The following is a 14,460-nucleotide window of genomic DNA, read 5'->3' as shown; positions in this document are numbered from 1 at the left end:
AGATGTGAATTCTTGTCTTCTCTCTTTTATCGGTGGCGGGGGTGGTGGTCCGTTGTGGGGGTCTGGAAATGAAACTGATAAGATGGTTTGGTGCATATAAACATTGTGCTCATCCTGCTTGCAAACTACTTGTCCACAGTTTTTTTTTAGTATGTTCTCACCTTTTAAGACGAAAAATTCCATTGATTTTCTGTTGAGCAAAGGTTTTCTCCTCTCTCTCTTTATTAAATATGCCAGTGCTTTAAACGGAGGGTTAAAGAAATAATCTTCCTTGGATAGGAAAGCTGAGAATAAGCATCATTTTGGGTCCTTTGATGTGAGACTTATTACCTGTCCCCTTCTTGGGACTATTAGAGTTGCCGCTGGAGTGGATAGGTCCAGATGAGAACTAAACGTGACTGTGGGCAGATGAGCATCTGCACTGGGACTGGTTCAAACACTGGAGCCATCCTCTCTCCTCCAACTTCCTTAGGCAGGTGTAATCAGGTGAGAAGGTCAGGCGGTGGGTCTGTTGTAGCCAAGCTTGGCAGAGTTTTGGAGACATGGGGCGAGGCACAGACACCAGGCCTTGGCACTTATGGTGCAGACAAGGAGGGTTTACTAGGTCTTGCTCTTTTCCTGACATTTCCTGACGCTGCTTCCCAAGTCTTCAACGAGAGTCACCTCTACGTTCCTTCTACTTTCCATGCTCATTTGTTAAAAAAAATGTGTCCCAGACTCCTTCCCCTTCTGACAGCAAGTGCTCACAGACTGCTGCCCTGTGCCGAGCCCTGCACGAGTGCACCGTGGGAGCATTCATGGACGAGACTCCTGTGGGGAGCTGGCACTGCTGATACGACCAAGCCAGTGCAGGCTCTGCATCCAAGGGTCTCAGGCTTCGTAGAAGAACCCCAGCAAGCGAGATCAATGGAACGATGGCAACCAGAAGGGAGGGCGCCCTGATGGAGAATAAGGACCGCAGCTGGAGTGGAAGGGGGGAGTGCAACCTGCCCACAATACAGGGGTCAGAGGTGGCCTCTCAGAGTCCATGCCCCACACCCAGACAAAGAGAAGTCAGCAATTGGTGTCAAATCCATTTGGAAAATACCAGACAAAAACTAAATTGGGGGAGAGAAAACCCATTAGAAATAAATGATGGTTATTGCAGATATTTTTCCAGGCTAAAAAGTTTCTTCTTCAAATTCCATTTGTTTTTCTTCCAACCACCTTTGACACCTTAGTCCACTAGACCCATCCAGATTAAAGTTTAATTGAGTTGGAAGCAGCCTGCCATGGTGGCGGGAGAGGGGCAGCACTGCAGAGAGTGGGGATCTAAGTGCCTTGCAGAGAGGACTGGGGCTGGAGAAGAGCAGGTCTGTTTTGAAGCACTATACAAGGGGGTGCTGGCATAAGATGGCCAGGAGGGGAGCCAGGGTCAGTTCGGTCCTCATCTTGAAGGGTTTTAAGGAGTCTGGAGTTTTAAAATTTGTTTTATTGTAAGGCAGAGCATTTAAAGAATTTAAGCAGGAGAGTGGCATGATCTGATTTCTGTTCAGATAAAACACCAGATGCCAAGTAAAATTAGAATTTCTGATAAAGAGGAAACACATTTTTCTCATGCCTGTAATCCCAGCACTTTGGGAGGCCAAGGCAGGCAGATCACCTGAGGTCGGGAGTTCGAGACCAGCCTGACCAACATGGAGAAACCCTGTCTCTACTGAAAATACAAAATTAGCTGGGCGTGGTGGCACGTACCTGTAATCCCAGCTACTCGGGAGGCTGAGGCAGGAGAATTGCTTGAACCTGGGAGGTGGAGGTTGCAGTGAGCCAAGATCGCACCATTACACTCCAGCCTGGGCAAAAAGAGTGAAAATCCATCTCAAAAAAACAAAAAACAAAACAAACAACAACAACAAAAAAACACAAAACAACAAAAAAAGAGGAAACAACGTTTTGGTATAAGTGTGTCCCAAACACTGCGTGAAACGGTTTTTCCAACAGTTTTATTGAGATATAATTCACATACCATACAATTTACTCATTTAAAGTGTACGATTTGATGGTTTTTAGTGTATTCACAGACATGTGTAACACCACCACAGTCAATTTCAGAACATCTTCCTCACTTTTAAAAAAGAAACAAACAAAAATCAGCTGGTACCCTTTAGCTATCACCACGCTGTCTCCCTCATCACTCTTCCAGTGCTAAGTAATCACTTATCCCTTTTCTCTGTAGATTCCCCCATTCTGGACTTTCATATGGATGGAATTGTATTAGTCTGTTCTTGCATTGCTATAATGAACTACCTGAAACTGGGTAATTTATGCAGGAAAGAGGTTTAATTGACTCACAAGTCTGCAGGCTGTATGGGAAGCAGGGCTAGGGAGGCCTCAGGAAACTTACAATCATGGCAGAAGGCAAAGGGGAAGCCGGCACATCTGACATGGCTGGAGCAGGAGGAAGAGAGGACTAACAGGGAGGTGCTACACACTCTGAAACAACTAGATCTCTTGAGAACTCACTATCATGAGAGCAGCAAGGAGGAAGTCCACCCCCATGATCCAATCACCTCCCACCAGGCCCCTTCTCCAACACTAGGGATTACAGTTTGACCTGAGATTTGCGTGGGGAAGGGCCAAACCATATCAAGAGTCATAACATACATGATCTTTTGTAACTGACCTTTTTAAGTTAGCATTATGCTTTCCAGGTTTACCCATGCTAGAGTGTGCAACAGCATTCCATTGATGATGGCTGAAGAGCATTCTATTGTGTGGATAGACCGCATGTTGTTTAGCCATTCATTTGTTGATGAACACTTGAGTTACTTCCATCTTTTAGCTCTCATGAAAAATGCTGTTAACAACATTCAGACACAAGTTTTCATGTGAACACGTGTTTTCACTTCCCTTGGATATATACCTATGCGTGGAACTGCTGGGTCCTATGTTTGAGACATCCTTACACTAAAAACTATTCCTTGGTCTATCTGAAACTCACATGTAACAGAGCATCTGCATTTCATTTTGTTTTGTTCTTGAGACAGGGTCTTACTCTGTCGCCCAGACTGGAGTGCAGTGGCGTGATCTCGGCTCACTGCCACCTCTGTCTCCCAGGCTCAAGTGATTCTCTGGCCTCAGCTCCCTGAGTAGCTGAGATTACAGACATGCACCACTACTGCCTGGCTAATTTTTTTTTTTTTTTTTTTTTTTTTTAGTAGAGAAGGGGTTCCACCATGTTGGCCGGGCTGGTCTCAAACTCCTGACCTCAAATGATCCACCCGCCTCGGCCTTCCAAAGTGCTGGGATTACAGGCATGAGCCACCATGCCTGGCCGAGCATCTGCATTTTTATTTGCTAAATCTGGCAACACTATTTGTGAGATTAGTGGAGAATTTGATAGAGGTTAGTCTTGAGTAAAAGGTGGGAGCTCTGCTAGGGACTGTTGCAATGGTCTGAGTGAGAGATGCAGGTTGGGTTTTGGGCTAGGGTGGGCTCCGAGGAGATAAAAAGAAGGGGATGGATCTGAGAGGGGCCACACAGGCTTTGTGATGGGTGGGACCTAAGGGCAGCAAGGGAGGAAGCAGTCAGAATGTTCTCAGGTTGGAGGGTCCAGGCTGGAGGAAAAGCATCCAAGGTGGTCCCACTGACTGTGACGAGGTCACTCTGGTAGGAATGGGCATGGGTGAGAGGGGCTAGGGTTAAGTTTCCCATACTTTGATGAGAAACACCTGCTGAGGTGTGAACTCTGCAAAGAAGTTGTGAGTCTGGGCAGGAGGAGCAGGTTTGGGAGCTTCCAGCATAGAGAAAACATTTACATCTAGGAGAATTAAAATCCCAGGACATCTGTATGGGAAGGATGTGCAGAGAGACGTTCACCTTCTGAATCCCTGCTGTATGTCGGGAACATTGCAGTTGCTATTAGGGAACCAGCGATGAATAAACCGGGTTTTTGATACAAATTTTCTGCCTTGAGAGAGATTTCTCAGTAAATTTTCTTCAAGAAAGAAATGGTTTTTGCTATAGATAAAACAAGAGAAGAGAAGGACACACTCCCAGTCTTGCTGGAGCCCATAGACAATGGCAATTTGCTGAGTGGATTTTGGGGTTTTCCATACTCACCACTATCCCAAGAGTGCTGGTGAAGGCAGTTGTGCTGTTCAAGGAAATTTCTAGAAGTTGGGGACATGGCAGGGGCATAGCACAGCTGCCTTCCCCAGCACTCTTTGGACAGTGGTGAGTATGGAAACCTCCAGATTCAACCCCAGAAGTTGGGGACATGGCAGGGGCAAGGAAAGAGGCCCAGGGGCCTCTGGGTCATGCTGATGGTTTCCAATCCTACTAGGCACAACTGCCACAAGGACTCCTATGTGGCGCTATGAAGACTCCTCAGCTCTGCAGTGGGGTGGGTCTACTGAGTGCCGTCACACTAGTGGAGGGGGATCCTGCATGTCATTCTGTCCTTTCCAAAACATTGCCTGTGCTCAGACACCCAAACTGGAAGCTCTGTATGTCTTGCCCAGTATGACACTGGGTCGTTCTTTGGTCTGAGAAATCCTGGATAGAAAGATCCACCATCCCAGTCTCTCCAATGCCATCCCATAAAGACCTTTCTGGAGTGGTCTAGCCCATCCGATGAGGACTGATCATTTAGTTAGCTACAGGCAAAGAGACTCTTACAACTTTGCTGCTCAGTGAATTCACCCCTAAGTTTTGATGTGGTGCATCCATTTGCAATTTCAGTTTCCTTTTCACTGTTCTTCATCTCTTGCTTGTGGGTCAACTTTGCATGTCCAGAAGGAGTGCTTGAGTTAGCATTTCCTGCAGGTGCTAACCATGGATTATTTGCTACCATGGATTTGAGGGAGCATCTCACAGTGTGGTGTACGTGGCTCTGGGTTTTATCCAAGACTACATTTCTGTCCCGTTCTCTGCTTGATGCCCATACCTAGAAAACCATGCTGGGTCCATAATGAAACTCAGTAAGCATTGGTGGAATGAATATTACTCCTTAGGCGTCACCCTGCAGTTTGGCTTTTGGCAGTTGTCTGCGAAGTGCTCACATTGTGTGGTGGGCACTTTTTTGAGGATGAGCATCTCAGTGCTGCTCAGGCTCCTCCCTAGAGGGCCTGGGCTGGGCTGGACGTACTGGCCTCTAGGTGTCAGGAGCCATGTGAGGGTGAAGAGGGATGTTGGGGACCTTCTGCCGATGGAGGTTGCTTCTGTCCTTGATCATTGGAGCTCAGATTTTCGTGGAGATGCCTGGCTCAGAGAGGGACACAGAAGCTCCCCGTGCAGGCTGGAAGCCAACACTCATCTGAGAGCTTGTGCACGGACCCCCGACCTGCAGCTGTCCAGCACTGTTGGGAAGGTGGTTCTAGTTGAGTGAGAGTGCCCACCTGATGGGCTGACCACCCATTCTCTGGATTTCTTAAGCTCTTGTCTTCTTTCCGGATGAATGATGGCAAGACTAGCTCCCCCAGTGAAACATCTGCATGTATCAGTTGAACTAGTTACTTAAACTTCATAAAGCTCAGGGTTTTCTTCTAGAAATTCAGCTTAAATAGCAGCATATCCATTCCTGTCAGCGTAACTGTGAAGATTTCATGAAACACTGACCACGATTCCCAATTATCCTCAGATCCATCGTTCCGGCCATTATTCCCAATTATCCTCAGACCCTTTTGCTGCCTTTTCCAGTAGTAAACGACATTTCCATGCTCTCTCACTGACTGGTTTTCAGCCAGGACCAGCCAATGGAAGCTTCTGGAAGGACATAATCAGGGCTATTCCTCCATCCCCACCCTCCTGCTTTTCTCTGCTGGCATCTCCTACGGTACTGGCTTCTCTCCAGGTCCAGACCTGCCCTGCCCAGTGGCTGGTGGGGACAGCATCACCTTCTCCTTGCCTTTGTCCCTCTGGCACCAGGGGTGCTGGCAGCTCCAAGCAGTCCCCTCTCTGGCTCCTTGACTGTCTGGCACCTCTAAGACTAGATTCCTGTGTAGAATGGGGCTCAGTTTTGCTGATGGAATCTGGACTGCATAGAGCTATTATTATTGTTATTATTATTGTTATTAAGATTTTTACTTCATCAATTCTAAATTCTAAATTCATTTTCCCAGCTTCAACATGGAATTGAGAGTAAAATTCGAGGAAAGAAATTGAGTTTCCAGAAAATACTAACCCTACATCAAAGCAACAAGATGGCTTGGTGTGTGTGGACATTGCTATCCTCATTCCCAGGTGCCAGGAGCATCATGACCACCCATGTTTCCCAACACAGGCCAGGTGCTTCCTGGGAGGATTGGGCAGGCTGGCCTCTGGAGGCTTCTTCTTGCACTGCTCACCCCCGCTCGACACCCTGGTGCTCCCTTTTGGCTCCCAGAACACACTAAGCAGGGATCAGCCACCCACACACCTGCAGAGGCAGCTCAGCCAGCCGTAAGACCAAAGAGGTTGAAGCAAACATATATCTAAACCCCCCATCTTAGGGAAAGGGGCCTGAGCCCAGAACTGTGCTTTCCTTAAACATTTCTTAGACAACTCCCCACATAGGTATCATTTTTCCAGGGCTTTCCTGGGCATTTCTCAGCATTCCTGGGCATTTCTCAGCACAGTGCTCTGCTCCCGCCATGAAAGCTATCAGTTTTGAGTTGTAGCGGCTTTCTGGAGGCAGGCCAGCAGAGGATGGCTCTGCATGTCCAGTGTCTGAACTTAGATCCCTGGCAGACTCAGGCTCTGCAGCAGCAGCACACCCACGCAAGAGGGCAAGGCAGCCCACACACGACTATTATGCTCCCTCGATACAGGGATGGGGATCGTGGGGAGAGGATCCCACATACTAGCATGACCTGCAAGATCTAAGATTTGACCAGTCTTTAGATTAAGAGGCAAGTGTTAAAACGTGGTTGAAGGGTGACTATCCCACCCCCAAGGCCCCAGGAAGGAAGAATATATACTGTTGTGGTGAATTTGGGCTTATTGCAGCAATAGGAAGCTGGCAGCCAGAACTCAGGGGACTTCTGGGGACCTATTGGTTGTGCTTTTTAATTTCAGAGAATAATAACTAAGAAGGCATCCCAATAATTACAGCCCAGGTGTGCAAGGCCGACTGTTTGTGCTCAGTAACGCAACTCCATTTCCCATCTATGTAACAGAGGTGCTGAAACTGTGAAAGATCTGTCATTCTGATTCCAGACCTGGCCAGGAGACTGCATCATCTCCAAATATTAGTTATTTGCTTAAAACTAAGAAGGAAAACCAAGCCACCTGTCTCCTACCTTCTTAGGCAGCATTTTCACCTTTCACCCTTCATGGGGCTGCCATCCAAATGTCTCCTTCCCATAATGCCTGGAGGGTCCACTCTTGCTTATCATTTCCTCACAGAGGTAAGGAAGGGGGACCCCCACGGCCTCCCACAGGGTGGAGAACCAGGGCCTCCTTCTGTCTGTTTGGTGGTCATTTCCCTGCACAGCCAGGCTTTCAGATTTCTGAATGTAATTATTTCCAAAATGAGGCTTAAAACCCTTTCTGTTTTTCTTGTCCCCTGTTAATGATTTATTAACAGATGTGGCTGTGGTCCTGACCTCGGAGGAGTTTTTTATCTGACAGTTATAAATATAAGGTATGCAAATACAGCCACCGTTCAGGCTGTATCCACAATCCAACTGAAGTAGTCCCATCATAAATAAAACAAGTGTTTGTGTTAGCAAGTGCCAACCTTCATGGGGCCATGTATACCCTAATCACAACCATTGAACACTCTCTTATAGGTGCCTGGTAGGGGCAGGCAAGCAGCAGCCAATTGGCAGACTGTCCTCCCCTCAGAACTCACCAGGCAAGGGACACGTCCTTTCCATGACAGGCTTGGGCAGAAATAGCAGCTTGTACGTCTGATTTGTAGAAATAAAGGAGTTGTCTTGTTTGTCGCCCCACTCCCACCACCACTGCCTGATGTTGGTGACAGGAAGAGGCACAGAATCTTAATGGTGAACAATAATTTTTACCTTGATACTAAACGAGTTTGACCTGGCCTGTCCACCTCTTTGAAACAGGTCTGTGGACAGCAGGCACAATGGAAAGTTTATACTTTGGGGATCTGGTCGACAAGCTGGAAGCCGTGAAAGGGCAAGTTACTAAAATAGATAGTGATGACTTTGGACTGCAGCACAGACATGGTGTCAATTAAGGCAGCTTGGGCTCTGTGTCTGTTGGAGGAGGTGTTGTGTGTGGCTTAGCGGGTTGAGAAATACGCCCTTTGGACTTGGTTTACCTTTCCTGTAACCAGAGGAGTGGGATTGACATTGTGCCACATCAAGCGCTGTTTCCACTCTGCGATATTACCTGTAATTTCTGGGCAACTGGGAGCTTGGAGTGTGTGCACATCTGCACTCTTCTGATCAAGGCATGAGCCCCTAAAGGCCAGCCTGGGTCTGGGGTCCTAAATGATCTCTAAATGTGTTCCATCTCCATGTGTCTGTTGAGTGGGACCGAATACTGCCCTGAAAAGTGGAGTTCGGATCCAAAGCGCCCTTGACAGAGGAAAACCTGCTGAACTTGAGGGAGCCGGTCAAAGAGGGTGAGGGTCCTGGGGAGGACTTTGTAGGCATGGACTCAAACCAGAGGAATGGGAAGGAAAGAGCAAAACTGACAGTCAGAATGGGCCGGATACTTTGCTTGGAAACTATTCTTCAAATGAAGTTCTTTCATGCAAGCTCTAGACAGCACAGGCTCTTAAGTCTGCATTTGTAAGGAAGGAAAGCAAATTTGCAGATTAGATGGGAGATAAACTGGACAATGTGCTGTGTATTAACTCAAAGGGTATAAAATAAAAAAATATTGAAAGGCAGTTATGGCCAGGCGTGGTGGCTCACGCTTGTAATCCCAGCACTTTGGGAGGCCGAGGCGGGTGGATCACGAGGTCAGGAGATCGAGACCATGGTGAAACCCCGTCTCTATTAAAAATACAAAAAATTAGCCGGGCCTGGTGGCGGGCACCTGTAGTCCTAGCTACTCGGAGAGGCTGAGGCAGGAGAATGGCGTGAAAGCGGGAGGCAGAGCTTGCAGTGAGCCAAGATTGCACCACTGCACTCCAGCCTGGGTGGCAGAGCGAGACTCTTTCTCAAAAAAAAAAAAAAAAAAAACCACAGAAAGGCAGTTATGTGCGAAGCTGTAAAAATATTAGTCTGAAATAATCATGTGATTAAAAACAAGTTAGAAAGGCCAGGCGCAGTGGCTCCCGCCTGCAATCCCAGCACTTTGGGAGGCCAAGGCGGGTGGATCACCAGGTCAAGAGATTGAGACCATCCTGGCCAACATGGTGACACCCCCTCTCTACTAAAAATACAAAAATTAGCTGGCATGGTGGCACACACCTGTAGTCCCAGCTACTCGGGAGGCTGAGCCAAGAGAATCCCTTGAACCCGGAAGGTTGCAGTGAGCTGAGATTGTGCCACTGCACACCAGCATGGGCGACAGAGCGAGACTCTGTCTCAAAAGAACAAAACAAGACAAAACAAAAACAACAAGAACAAAAAACAACTTAGAGAAAGGTCACATATGAAAACATTAAGTAGACATCATTAAATTTGGAGAAAGGAGGAGGGATAGAGGTGAGAGAGTGTCCTCAGTCTAAGATCCTGTCTTTTCCCCCAACTCTGTGCAGACTTGTGGCTGAACATGGGCATCATGGTGAGTACTCTGAGGGCTGGGGTCCTGGAACTCTTCATTTCCTGGAAGCATAAGTGTGTGAGGTGAGGCTGCTGAGAAGTGAGGCAGTAGTGCTGGGGACGCCCTGCTGGTGCTGGCCGGGAGCATGGAATGTCCGCAGGTCAGTTGGGACCCACATCGGGAGTTCCAGTGTCCAAAGCACCTGCCTTAGCCATCCCTTTGCCCCGCTGTGGAGCCTTAGAGAGAGACAGAGAGAGAGAGAGAGAGAGAGAAGCTCTGTGCAGTTAATTCCTCTGGTTCTGTGAAGGGTTCCCCTTATTTTAGGAGCATTTGGTTGTGATTTATATTCTATCTATTTCCAATAAGAAGTTTCCCAGCTGAGATCCAACACAGGAAACGGAAGCAAGCATCTTTATAAGTCCCCTTCTATGAAGGAATGGGTTTACCCCACGGCTGCCTCACTTGATGTTTCTGAGATTCCTTTAGAGTCTCCCAGAGAGGGGGAGAGAAGCCCAGAACCTCACAGGAGCCCCTATCCCTCATTTTCAAACACTATTTGAAAATCAACTCAAGATGAGGGTTAAGGATTAAATGGAAAGTACTTTATATGATCTAGGAGTGAAGACGGCCTTTCTGTGTGACAGAGTGAAGGCAGGTGACCTTAAAAATACCGCTGACAGACCTGAGTAAATGAAAGTCCCCAGAGAGCACAGCGTCCCAATGCCAGAAAGAGACTCCAAGCAAAGGAGAACCTGGGGGAACATGAGCTACCTCTGTGACAGTAGATGTTTTTAAAAATTAACAGATTATTCAGAACGATATAAATGTCTTCATAGAAAAATGGGCAGTGAACAAGTAATACAGAAAATAAAAACCACAAATGGCCAGTGAAGACTAAAAAATATTTCACTTACAATCCAATAAGTCATATTAAACGAGATTTTTCACCTTTAAAATGAGTAAAGGTGTGTGTATGTGTGTGTGCGTGTGTGTGTGTGTATAAAAGTTCAGGGAAATTGCTAGTCTCAAAGAGCTGGTGTGAATGTGAATTAATACAGCACTTCTGTGGGATGATTTTGGCAATATGTTCCAAACACCTTAAAAATGGATGTACACTTGACCGTGTAATTCCACGTGTAATAATTTAGCCGAAGAATTCACTGTAGGGTCTGCATGAGCATTTCCCATGAACGTGCACACAGGTGTTTGCTGCAGTGTTTGATAATAAAACATTGGAAACTACCTATTTGTTGAAAAACACAGGGTTAGTGACATCAACTACAGTGTGCTCATGTTAAACACAAATGTCCCACTGCCCCAGATGAGTGATTCTTAATCTGTGCCCATAAAAGCTTCTGGGTTACCCTGGAGAGTCCCTTCAAGGGCCACAGGAGACCAACTTTGGGGATATTACTTTGATTTGATTTTATTGATATGAAAGGCTTAATTTGAACAAAACTTTTCCTCACTTTAATAAGGTTTAAGTCCACAATTGTAGAGAGATGTTTAATCACGTGGAAAGTTGCCTGAGATATAGTTGTTTTAAAGACTGTTTATAAGATAGTGCCCAGTGTACAACTCTGTGGTCCCGAAGCACCGATCCTACAGCCCACAGCTTCCACCCCTCTCGACGTCACCCTCCACTGGGATGACGTCCTCTCCCTGCACACCTGCCCTCCTCCGCCCCCTGAGGCCCCCAGCCCAGGATCTGAGCATGCCTCCCCTGCCCTGCTGCTGGAAGCCGCACAGTGTGGGGCTCATGCCTGGGGCTCAAGGCTGGATCCTGGCTTCACCTGCTGTTGCGCAAGCTCCTCTGTGCCTCAGTGTCCTCATTGGCAAATGAGGGTGTTGACAGCTCCTCCTTCCTCAGGTAACTGGGGATTAAATGAGTGTATAGATACTCAAATAATGCTGTAGATATTTAAACATAGATACCCTCCTCCCTTGGTATGCATGTGGGATTTGTTTCCCCACAGATACCAAAATCCACAGATGCTCAAGTCTCTTATATAAAATGGTGTAGTATTTGCATGTAACCTACACACATGAAACCATCTCTAGATTACCCATAATAGCTAATATGCTGTAGATGTTATGTAAATAACTGTTATATCATATCCTTTAGGCAATAATGACAAGAAAGAAAAGCCTGTACTTACTTGTTCAGTGCAAAAGCAAACCATCCACTTTTTCCTGAATATTTTTTATCTCAGGTTGACTGTTGAATCCACATATGGGGAACCCATGGATACAGAGGACTGACCATGCATGTGTGTGTGTGCATGTGAGTGTGCGTGTGTGTGTGTTTGTGTGTGTATTGTTCTTTATAGATTCATATATTTATATATATTCACTTTATGCTATATGCCAATATATACATGTATTTATTATATAATTCCTATTACAGACATATTTTATATCCTCATTTAATCATACACATATCTAATCATGGCTATTTTTATGCCACATATATACTTATTTGTGTGTGTGTTTGTGTGATGAGTGCATTGTGCTAACAGTATATATCTCAGGAAGAATTTCATAGGTCTTGTAATACACACTCATTCAATCCTACGCTCTGCTCTGGTGCCCGGCACACAGCAAGCACCCTACGTAAGTGAGCAGTTACTGCTATTGTCCTTTAACATTTGATTCCAGATCCTGGGCTGCCTCTGCCCAACCCCCTGCTGCACTTTCCCCAACCCCTATTGCACTTTCTCCTCCCCCTCAAAATTGAAGGCAGCATCTCACCTGGTGCCCAGGATGTGGCACCTGCTGCCCAGGATGTGGCACCTGCTGCCTCTGAGGCCTTCCTTTTTACCACTCTCCCTTTTGCTGGCTCTGCTCCAGGCATTCTGGCTTCAGCTTATCCTCAGACAATGCCCTGTGTTCCACTTCAGGCCCTTTGCGTGAGCTGTTCCTGCTGACACACGCTTGTCACCTCAACTCTGCTGGTGGCGCCATAACAGAGACGTCCTTCCCAGGCCTTAGATCTAGGAGTGCCTCCTTCATCTTTCTTGACTCCTTTTCCGCAAAGCCCCTGGAACAGGTCACCATGTGACTGCTTGCCAATTTACTGTCAAGTTCCCAGCTTGAGCTGTAAATTCCATGAGGCCCAGTGTGGCTGCTTTGCAGTATTCTTGCAGTGTGAACAGTGCTCCCACAGGGTGAACAGTGCTGCCACAGGGTGAAGAGTGTTCCCACAGTGTGAATAGTGCTCTCGCAGGGTGAACAGTCCTTCCCTGGGGTGAAGAGTGCTCCCGCAGGGTGAACAGTGCTGCCATAGGGTGAATGATGCACCCACAGGGTGGGCAGTGCTCCCACAGGGTGAAGAGTGCTCCCACAGGGTAAACAATCCTTCCCTGGGGTAAACAGTGCTCCTACAGGGTGAACAGTGCTCCCAAAAGTTGAACAGTCCTTCCCTGCGGTGAACAGTGCTCCTGCAGGGTGAACAGTGCTGCCATAGGGTGAATGATGCTCCCACAGGGTGAAGAGTGCTCCCACAGTGTGAAGAGTGCTCTCACTATAAACAGTCATTCCCTGGGGTGAACAGTGATCCCACAGGGTGAACAGGACTCCCATAGGGTGAACAGTGCTCCCACAGAGGGAACAGTGCTGCCATAGGGTGAACGGTGCTCCTGCAGGGTGAACAATGCTGCCATAGGGTGAACGGTGCTCCCGCAGAGGGAACAGTGCTGCCATAGGGTGAACAGTGCTCCCGCAGGGTGAACAATGCTGCCATAGGGTGAACGGTGCTCCCGCAGGGTGAACAGTGCTCCCACAGGGTAAACAGCCTTTCCCTGGGGTGAACAGTGCTCCTGCAGGTGAACAATACTCCCACATGTAAAGCGTGTCCCCACAAGCATGGCCTCAAGAAGTATCTGAGGAGTGAGTACAATGTGCTAACAGAAGAATTTTAGAAGTTCTTTTATTTAGCTTTTATGTATCTTACTTATTTTCAACAATGTACGTGAAACAAATGAGAGTTACTTTTTAAAATCGGTTGAAGAATGGAGACAACCTGAGAGCCAGTGGGCGGGTGATCTGAACACTGTGTCTTTTAAGTTTCAGACCCAGTTATCCTCAAAGTCTACCTTATTGCAGATGGGCTGCAAAATGTGTCTCATTCTGAAGCTTCCCACCCCATCAGATAGATAATTTATTGCAGATAAACTTTTTTTTTGATATGTATTTAAATAACCAGATCCTCCCTTCTCTTCTACAAGTGAACGCTAGCTTGAAAATAGAGACAGCTGAGAAATAAAGATGGGGAAATACACTTACCCTGTTTTTGTATTGTCTAGTTGTCTGTACCATGGGACTTTGTACAGATGTGAGGGCAACACGAGTAGAAGACAGGGCAGAGAAGTGGGAAGACAGCATCCAGAGCTAGGAATGTTTCAGAAGATATCAGAAATTCTTGGTGAGACCTGCCACACAATTTGCTGGACTCCTGTTAAAAAATTATGAAGAATTTCAAGAGGACTACAGGAGAGCATGAAACCACGCTTTTGGCTTTCGAAGTTGGGAACCTGTGCAACAGCTCAGGTCGGGCATTTGTGAAGCCGGTCCTGAGTCCTGGGGAATAGAAGTCAAAGGGCATTGACCGTCCCTGCCGCAGCTGATAGTGGAGAGGCTATCTGAGGATGTGGCATGTTGGGGCGTTCAGAGTGGGCCTGGGAAAGAAATTGCCACTGACATTTGGATCAAATCCATTCTTCATATTGATCTGTGGAAAGGGACACAGCTGAACGCCAGGTGATAGAGAAACACAACATCCTCATGGCCAGTGACAAGAAGAAGGTTGGGCTG

Source organism: Hylobates moloch, unplaced genomic scaffold (genome assembly GCF_009828535.3).
Source record: "Hylobates moloch isolate HMO894 unplaced genomic scaffold, HMol_V3 SCAFFOLD_3, whole genome shotgun sequence".
Lineage (NCBI taxonomy): Eukaryota > Metazoa > Chordata > Mammalia > Primates > Hylobatidae > Hylobates > Hylobates moloch.
This window is presented reverse-complemented; position numbering follows the sequence as displayed.